This window comes from Colobus angolensis, unplaced genomic scaffold (genome assembly GCF_000951035.1).
Source record: "Colobus angolensis palliatus isolate OR3802 unplaced genomic scaffold, Cang.pa_1.0 Scaffold105, whole genome shotgun sequence".
NCBI lineage: Eukaryota > Metazoa > Chordata > Mammalia > Primates > Cercopithecidae > Colobus > Colobus angolensis.
Genome location: NW_012111475.1, coordinates 6313193 through 6322836, shown reverse-complemented (window position 1 = coordinate 6322836; position 9644 = coordinate 6313193). Strand labels below are relative to the sequence as shown.

The 9644-nt window shown below is 41.3% G+C and overlaps 1 pseudogene; it reads right to left on the bottom strand.

The window, feature by feature from the left end:
* Nucleotides 1–898: 898 nt before the first annotated feature.
* LOC105513807 overlaps nt 899–9644 on the bottom strand; it is a 93264-nt pseudogene continuing 84518 nt past the window's right edge.

Below are 9644 nucleotides of genomic sequence, written 5' to 3'. Positions count from 1 at the left end.
CATTATTCTGTTAAGGTGGTTATAGTGATAAATTTTTGGGTGTTAAACCAATCTTACATTTTTGTGATATGCCCTTCTTGGTCACTGTATATTATTACTGATATATATTGCTGCAATCAATGCATTAAGTTTTCAAAGATTTTTATGTCTATGTTCATGGAAAATATTGGTAGGCAAATTTTTTCTGGTAATTTCTTTGTTAGGTTTTAGTATCAGAGTTATGGTGGCCTCACGAACAAGTAGGAAAGTGTAAGAGTTTGTGTAAGATTAGTGTTATTTCTTCAGTGAATGTTCATCAGTGAAACCATCTGAATCTAGACTTACACTGTGGAATATTTTAATTTCAAAAATGGATACAAGACTTCATATTTTTGCTTAATCTGTATTGACTTTGGTAAATTGCATTTTTCAAAGAACTTATCCATTTTATTTAAGTTGTCACATTTTTAGCATAAAATATTAATAATGGTATCTTATTATCCTTTTCATGCCTGTAGAATTTATAGTGATAATCTCTCTTTTATTTCTGATACTGGTGATTTATGTTCTATTTTTTTTTTTAAAGACACATTTATTCTGCATCATGATCAGACTATTACATTTAGCAATCAACAGCATGGGTGCAAAAAAAAAATCTACATTAAAACCCATTGTTGGAATGCTGTACACTTTCCACAGAATAAAAACTAAAATAACTTGTTATACAATTAGTCACAAATACAGTCCTCAAGTTTTTTGCCCATACACGAGTATTTATCTAAAACGCTTCTTTTTTTTTGTAGCAGCTAGGCCCTGCCAGCACTGTGCTTGGTTGAGTTCACAAACCTGTTGTAATCTGTAGCTTCTGTGTCCCTTCTCTGGCTTTCTTCTCCTGCTCAGCTTTGTTTCCTGGTAGTAACTAAATTCTTCTCCCACCATCATAGCTACTGCTGCTACTGAAATTGACATAGCCACCTTGGTTTTGTGGTTTGGCAAAGTATTGGCCTCCGCCACAATAGGGGCCAGTGCTTCTGCTTCCAAAGTTCTTCCCTTCATGGGTCCAGAATTTAAAGACTAATTGTTGTAATTGCCAAAATCATTGTAGCTTCCACCATCTTCAAAATTGCTTCAGTCACCAAATCCATTATAGCCATCCCCACTGCCACCATATCCACCATGACCACAGCATTGAAGTTTCCTCCACAATCAAAGTTGTCATTTCCACTGAAGCCACCTCCACAACCACCACCAAAGTTTCCAGAACCACTTCATCCTCTTTGGTTGGGTGAAGCACTATCCACCTCTTGTTTTTGGCAGGCTAACTTCACAGTTGTGGCCATTCACACAATGGTATTTCTGAATGACAATTTTATCCATGGAGTCATGGTCATCAAAGGTTATAAAGGCAAAGCTCCTTTTTTTGCCACTGCCTCAATCAGTCATAACTTCAATCACTTCAATTTTTCCATACTGTTCAAAATAATCTCTCAGGTAATGTTCTTCAATGTCTTCTTCAATGCCAGCAACAAATACCTTTTTCACAGTTAGGTGGGCACCTGGTCTTTGAGAACCTTCTCTTGAGACAGCCCTCTTTGGTTCCACAGCTCTCCCATCCACCTTGTGTGGCCTTGTATTCATGGCTGCATCCACCTCCTCCACAGTGGCACAGGTGACAAACCCAAAGTCCCTGGAGCTCTTGGTGTTGGGATCTCTCATGACCACACAGCCTGTGAGCGTTCCCCATTGCTCAAAAGGGTTCCTCAGCCTCTCATCAATCATATGAAAGCTCAACACTCCAGTGAAGAGCTGCTCAGGCTCTTTAGGAGACTGATTTAGACATGACGGTGGCGGTGGGAAGAGAGACTTTAGCAATTCTTCCTTGGTGGCGACCACAGGCAGAAAGAAGTAAGCTAACGAATGTATCCTTATGTTATATTCTTAATCCATTTTAGGATTTATCAATTTTGTTGATAACTTCAGATAGTCAACTTTTGGATTTCTTTCTTGCTTTTTGGTTTTTTTGCTTTTTTTTTTTTTGACACAAACTCTCACTCAGCCAGCCACCCAGGTTGGAGTGCAGTGGTGCGATCTCAGCTCACTGCAACCTCTGCCTCCCAGGTTCAAGCGACTCTCCTGTCTCAGTCTTCTGAGTAGCTGAGATTACAGGTGCCCACCACCAGCCCGCTAATTTTTGTAATTTTTTTTTTTTTTTTTTTGAGACGGAGTCTGGCTCTGTGGCCCAGGCGGAGTGCAGTGGCCGGATCTCAGCTCACTGCAAGCTCCGCCTCCCGGGTTTATGCCATTCTCCTGCCTCAGCCTCCCGAGTAGCTGGGACTACAGACGCCCGCTACCTCACCCAGCTAGTTTTTTGTATTTCTTTTTAGTAGAAACAGGGTTTCACCGTGTTAGCCAGGCTGGTCTCGATCTCCTGACCTCGTGATCCGCCTGTCTCGGCCTCCTAAAGTGCTGGGATTACAGGCTTGAGCCACCGCGCCCGGCCAATTTTTGTAATTTTTAAGTAGAGATTGGGTTTCACCATGTTGGTCAGGCTGGTCTCGAACTCCTGATCTCAAGTGATCTATCCACTTCAGCCTCCCAAAGTGCCAGGATTACAAGTATGAGCCCTCGCACCCGGCCAACTTTTGGATTTCTGAATATTCTTTATTGTTTTTCTGTTTTTAAGTCTTTTTCAAAGTTTTAAACTGAATATATATTCTTCCTATCATGCATAAAATATATTAATATTGTGTTAGTCCGTTCTTGCACTGCTATGAAGAAATACCTGAGACTAGGGGCTGGGCGCAGTGGCTCATGCCTGTAATCCCAACATTTTAGGAGGCTGAGGCGGGCGGATCATTGAGGTCAGTAGTGCAAGACCAGCCTGGCCAACATGATGAAACCCCCTCTTTACAAAATTACAACTAGCCGTGCATGATGGCAGGTGCCTGTAATCCCAGTTACTCGGGAGGCTGAGGTGGAAGAATCGCTTGAACCCAGGAGGCAGAGGTTGCAGTGAGCCAAGATCATGCCATTGCACTCCAGCCTGGACGACAATACAAGACTCCATCTCAAACAACAACAAACGAAATACCTGAGACTGGGTAACTTATAAAGAAAAGAAGTTCAATTGGCTCTTGGTTTCACAGGCTGTACAGGAAGCATAGGGGCTTCCAGGGAGGCCTCAGGAAATTTACAATCATGGCAGAAGGCAAAGGGGGAACTAGCACTTCACATGGCCATAGCAGGTGGAAGAGTGAGAGGTGGGAGGTGCTACATACTTTTAAATAAGCAGATCTTGCAATATCTCACTCTCGCTATGATAACACCAAGGGGGATGGCATTAAACCATGAGAAACTACCCCCATGATCCAATCACCTCCCACCAGACCCCACCTCCAACATTAGAAATTACAATTCGACATGAGATTTGGGTTGGGACACAGATCCAAACCATACAAGTAATGTAAGTACCTGAGAAGAGGATCTCACCTCTTGTGTTCAGTATTATGGAAGTAGGTAGCCTTAGATAAAATTCCCTGGAAGCAGAATCTGAGACAGAGATTTGGGTGGATGTGGTTTATTGAGGGACTCCTTGAGAACAACCTGTAAGTGAGGGAGAGGAGCATGATAGGGAAGGGAAAAGAGCTGCCAAGCAAGGATCTGGTCTTAGGTAAAGTCTAGTCCTGGCCCAGTCCTCAGAAGGGAGGGATCTGAGATACAAACAGGGCAGCAGAGTTGTCATCCCTGGTGGCAACGGCTGGACTTCTATGCCATCATGTCAGTTGGCCACGGTTGTGGGTCATCTATGGAGGGAGCATAACTTCCCTAGTGAGTTGGCTCCCATCAGTTGATGGCAATTCTCTGGAGAAGAGGACTAGCTGTAAGCTATGACCAGCCACCACTCACAAGACCTCGGGGATAGAAGCTTTAACCAAGTGAACAGGATCTGGGCAAGGCACCATAGTATCAACCATAACTCTGATAGTAAACATAGAGTCCTAGGCAAATAAAATAGAATTTGCGGGTGGGGGAAGTGCTTTGAATATATAATATAATACCTTGTAGCCAATATATTTTTGATACTGTTTGAAGAACTATGCCAATAATAATCCTTGTTCAGGGGAATAATACCCTCACAGATGAATAAGACTTGATATAAGGAAGAAATAGAATACAAAGTTGGTATATTTGTTAGGGCTGGCTATATTGTTATAAATTTTAGACCCCAAACATGTAATGGTTCTAAAGTTTACTTCTCTCTCAACAGTCCAGGTTAATGTGGGGAGTGGAGAAACTAGAGGAAAGGGCCCTCCTTTACACAATCATTCATGCACCTGAGCTGACTGCAGCTCTGCAATCTTTAAGACGTGATTTCTAAGACTCTCATGAGTATTGCCATCCAGCTGGCTGGGTGTATTAATTATCTGCTGCTGCATAACAAACTTAGCAGCTTAAAATAACAATTAATATTTATTATCTCATTGTAATTTTGGGTCCGAAATTTGGAAGTGGCTTAGCTGAATGGTTCTGGCTCAAGGTCATTCATGAATTTGCCATCAGGTGTGTTTTGTGGTAAAGTCATAAGAGGGCTTGACTAGGGCTAAAGTATCTGCTTCCAATGTGGCTTCCTTAGTCCTGGCTATAGGCAGCTGGCTTTGGTTTCTTGACACTCAGGCCTCTTTATAAGGGCTGTTGGAACGTCCTCATGACATAGCAGCTGACTTCCCTCAGGAAAGTAATCTAAGAGACCAAGATGAAAGCCTAAACGTCCTTTATGACCTTGGCTTGGAAATCACATTCCATTATTTCTGCACTATCTTGTTCGTTACACAGGTCTGCTATATTCAGTGGAGGAGGGAATTACACAGGGACATAAATACCATGAGCCAAGAATCACTGAGAGCCATCTTGGAGGTGGGCTATCATCTTAGAGGAGCACGTGTGGGAGGTTTTTAAGGACAAATCCTGTTTGCATTCCATTGGAGTATACTTACTCACATGGCTACATCTAATAGCAGGAGAAGCAAGGATATGTTGTATAGTTGGTTAGTCATGTGCCTTTTATTACAGTGGAAGGAGGAGGGAAATATTTAAATGCACATCTGGCAGCTTCTGCTACAATTGGGAAAATGAAACAGGAAGAAAAAATCTTCAAGACATGAATAACTAAAATAACAACAACAAAAGTTGATGTTAGTGAGCAAATTTCTGTATGTACCCAAACCTCCATAATGCTTAAATATTTTTTTCTAATTTTATAAAATTGTTTTTGTCTATAGAATCTCACAGGCAAAAGTTCTTAAATTCTGATAGATTGTTTTTAAAAATCCAACATCTTAGTCATGCATGGCCTTAAAAAATGTTTTCAATTTGCTTTAAGTAACTGACTTTTTTAAAACAGTGCAAAAAAATACTAATGTCCATTAGTGAAATCCCAGACACATATACAACAGGGAAAATAAAATTTGTCTACACACTCGCTGCCTGGAAAATTAGTAATCAAGGTGCAAAATATTCTACCCCTTCTTTGAGAATCTCCCCTGCAGAAATGTTTCCTATGCACTGACATAGGTCAGAGACCAGGTAATTCTCATTGCATTTCCTATTAAAACAGTAAAATCTGAGATAGAAGATTAAATATTGAACCAAAAGATTTTTTAAATTAGTTTTGCTTAATGAGAAAGAGATAATCTCAGTTGTAACAAGAACCTCAAGTGAAAAATATTTTTCTTCCTAATTTGTCCCAAACATTCTACTTTGGCTTTAAGTCAGATTCTGCGTCAATGAACTAGAATTCAGAATGTCATTGATTTTTCCTAAACATTTAACAACTCAGAGCTAGTCTTGCCCACATTTCCACTGAAGGTAGTATATATTCATTCTTTTTAAAGTAAGTTTGCTTGACTACATTTGATCAGAATGATAGAAGTAGCACATTTTAAAAAATTCTGTATCCTCTGACTTGCTGCATCCTTAAGAAAGCAATAGCCTTATTTCAGGGTCTATCAGTTTTTTGTAATGGAGACATGTGTAAATCAGGTGGCAAAATTCTTGTCAATGATTATGATCACTCTGTGACATTTTGACTCATGATAAAAAGCCAAATATTCATTATGTATTTTCTATAGAATTTAGTAACATTTACCTCAAAACAAGGAGCAGCTGTGAGGGAGTAGAATGTACACAAGATATCGAGTTGGGAATCTTGACTCTATCATTTATTAGCTTTATCGTATCACTTATTATATGGGCAAGCCATATAATTGTTTTTTTTTTTTTGTGGGGTGGGGGACGGAGTCTCACTCTATCGCCCAGGCTGGAGGGCAGTGGTGCGATCTCGGCTCACTGCAAGCTCTGCCTCCCGGGTTCAGGTCATTCTCCTGCCTCCGCCTCCCGAGTAGCTGGGACTACAGGCGCCCGCCACCAGGCCCAGCTAATTTTTTGTATTTTTAGTAGAGACGGGGTTTCACCGTGTTGGCCAGGATGGTCTTGATCTCCTGACCTCGTGTTCCACCCACCTCGGCCTCCCAAAGTGCTGGGATTACAGGCATGAGCCACCACGCCTGGCCTGTAATTTCTTACATGGGCAAGTCATCTAGTTTGTTTGAGTTCCAGTTTCCTCGTATAAAAACAAATACTAATAACCCTCTAAGACTGTGTATGGATTAAAAGAGGGAAAAATGTGAAAGAACTTAGCTAACATTGATATGGTACATAAAGGTTTTGTTTATTGGTCCTTTCATCCTGTTAATCTAAAACTAGAATTTCATAGATGGGAAAATTCAGACAGAGAAGTCAAGTAACCTGTTTAAGATCATATATCCAAGAAATATTCTAGTGCACTTATCACTACACTGTGCTCATATCAAAGTCTCTTGCAGGGGACATATGAACCAATTAATTGCAAGAGAATGTGTATGGGACCTAACTGGTTGGTTATACATGTGTAGTGGGAGTTGGGGGTACTACAATGTGGAGTATTTTAGCACCCTGAGGAAAAGCTTAGTCCAAATTGGTTATATATGAGAAATTTGCTCAGTCCTGAAAGTAGGTATATTTCCCAATGTCCACTTTAGATTCAGCCAAAGAGGAAAATGAAAAAGGACAAAACTTTCAGAAGGCAGATCCAGGGGCTACAGAGACCAATGAGTAAAAGGAGCATCTCAAAATCAGAATTAATCAGGTAATACTCCTCAAACACAGGTAGGGGGCCCTCAAAAGTTGTTCCCAACAGGATTTCAGAATTCTATAGACATGTATTTGCTGTGTGTTTTCCATTTTCCCCAAGGAGAATATTACAATTATCCTGTTTATTTATCAGCCCTTATGTATCAGGTGAGAGAAGGCAGAAAATTTGTCTTTTTTATTTCACGAATGTAAGTAGAATCTAGAGAAGCAGATCATGATTAGAAACTACCATACCTCACCCAGATGTCACAGATTATGACCTTGATGCTGTGCTTGCCTAGGACTTTGGGGCTTTCTCCCTTAGGGAGTGGGTGGATATATTTTGCATCTGAGAAATAGAGCAAATCAAACATTTGGTGACCAAAAGGCATGTAGCCATTAGAGCTGTTTTAAATATTCTAGTTCTTCTTCCAGGGATATGATGAAACTGTACTTTCCTGCCCCTTGAAGTTAGACATAGACAGGTAATTTACTTTGGCCAATGAAATGTGAGTGGAAATGATATGTGTCACTTTCAGGCAAAATTCATTTATTCACATGTTTCTCTTCTCTCCTGACGTAGTGATCACAGAAACACATGTATAGATAGAAACTCTTTCAGCCTGGGTCCTTGAGTCACTAAGATGAACAGAGACTTCCTTGCTGACCTGAGTTCTCCATGTAGAGTGAGCAAGAAATAAATATTTATTGTGATCAAGTCTCTGTGATATGAAAGTTGCTTGTTACTGCAGTAAAAGGCAGTAGACTTTTATTAATACAAGCACACATTTTATTAATTCATTGAAATTATTTCCTTCACAAAGACAAGTAGGATCAATGTCAATCAACCTGAGATAAAGTGTTATTGGTTTTTTTTTCTATAACCAACCTAATACATTGTATTTCCCAGTACTAGGTAAAATTGTTGACCAAAAATTTAATAAAGTCAACTATCTCACCTCAGCAGCCCAGCACCACTGAATTGGAAAGAGTTTCATAGAGAAGTCTAGGGTTGGTTCAGCAGAAGAGGCACTTTGAGGAGGCCACAAGTAATTCCTCTGTGGCAGCAAAGAAGAATGAAAGACAGAAGAGAAAAACACTGAAATTATGAGGGCCTCAATGAAAGTTCACCCTGTCCTTTATTAAAAAAAAAAAAAAAAAATGACTGCTTAGCTTTTAATTTGTGGGTTTCAGGGTAACCAGGAGAGGTTCTGGAATATATTTGTTTTGTTTTGTTTTTGCTTTTTGGGACAGCGTCTGGCTCTGTCACTCCGGCTGAAGTGCAATGGCACGATCTCGGCTCACTGCAGCCTTGACCTCCTGGGCTCAAGTGATCCTCCCACTTTAGCTTCCCAAGTAGCTGGGACTACAGGCACATGCCACCATGGTGGGCTAATTTTTGTATCTTTTTGTAGAGACAGAGTTTCAGCATGTTGCCCGGGCTGGTCTCAAACTCCTGGGCTCAAGTGATCTGCCTGCCTCGGCCTCCCAAAGGGCTGGGATTATAGACATGAGCCCAGTTCTGGAATCTTTTTTAAAAAGCTCCAGATTCTTTTTTTTTTTGAGACTGAGTCTCACTCTGCCACCCAGGCTGGAGTGCAGTGGCGCAGTCTCGGTTCACTGCAACCTCAGACTCCCGGGTTCAAGCGATTCTCCTGCCTCAGCCTCCCGAGTAGCTGGGACTACAGGTGCGTGCCACCAAGCCCTGCTAATTTTTTGTATTTTTTCAGTAGAGACGGGGTTTCACTGTGTTGACCAGGCTAATCTTGAACTCCTGACCTGAGGTGATGCACCCGCTTTGGCTTCCCAAAGTGCTGGGATTACAGTTGTGAGGCACCACGCCTGGCCAATAAAAAAAGCTCCAGATTCTTAAAGCGAACCCAGGAGTGAATAGAAGGCATTCTGGGAAGGCAGGGGTGGAGTTACCATGAAGCTCATAAGGCATAAACTTTAGGACCCCTCACTTGCACAGGTCCTTTCTAAGGTCCTGTGAGGGGACCTAGCAATTTTGTAATTGTAATTTTTTAAAGGACTGCCCCCTAAATTATATGAGCTTCAGGTCCATGCAACCTGTGTCGCCTCTGTATAGAGGCAGTAAGCTGGCATGGAAAGTCTTGTTACAGCTTCAGGCACTGGGAGACCAGTAGAGGACACTCCATATTAGGAAATTAATCCTTCCCTGGGGAAAGGGGGCTTGAGCACAGGACCAGCTATACAATTGCAAGGCTTGGCACAAAACGAAAATGTGAGGCTTTTTGTCCAGGAAGCAGGAAACATGTATTGTTACAGGAACTAATACATAAATCTTTTTCCTTTCTTCCACTTTCTGTTTCTCAGCCTGTCATGGTATTTTCAATTTGCCATTTAATGTTATGTTCCTGCAGGCTTGGTGCGAATGGAGACCTTCTCAAGAAGCCAGGGGGCCCTGCCCCAACACGATACACCAACTACTGGGTTTGTCCTCCCACCAACCACTAAACCAATGCTTCGCCCACAGT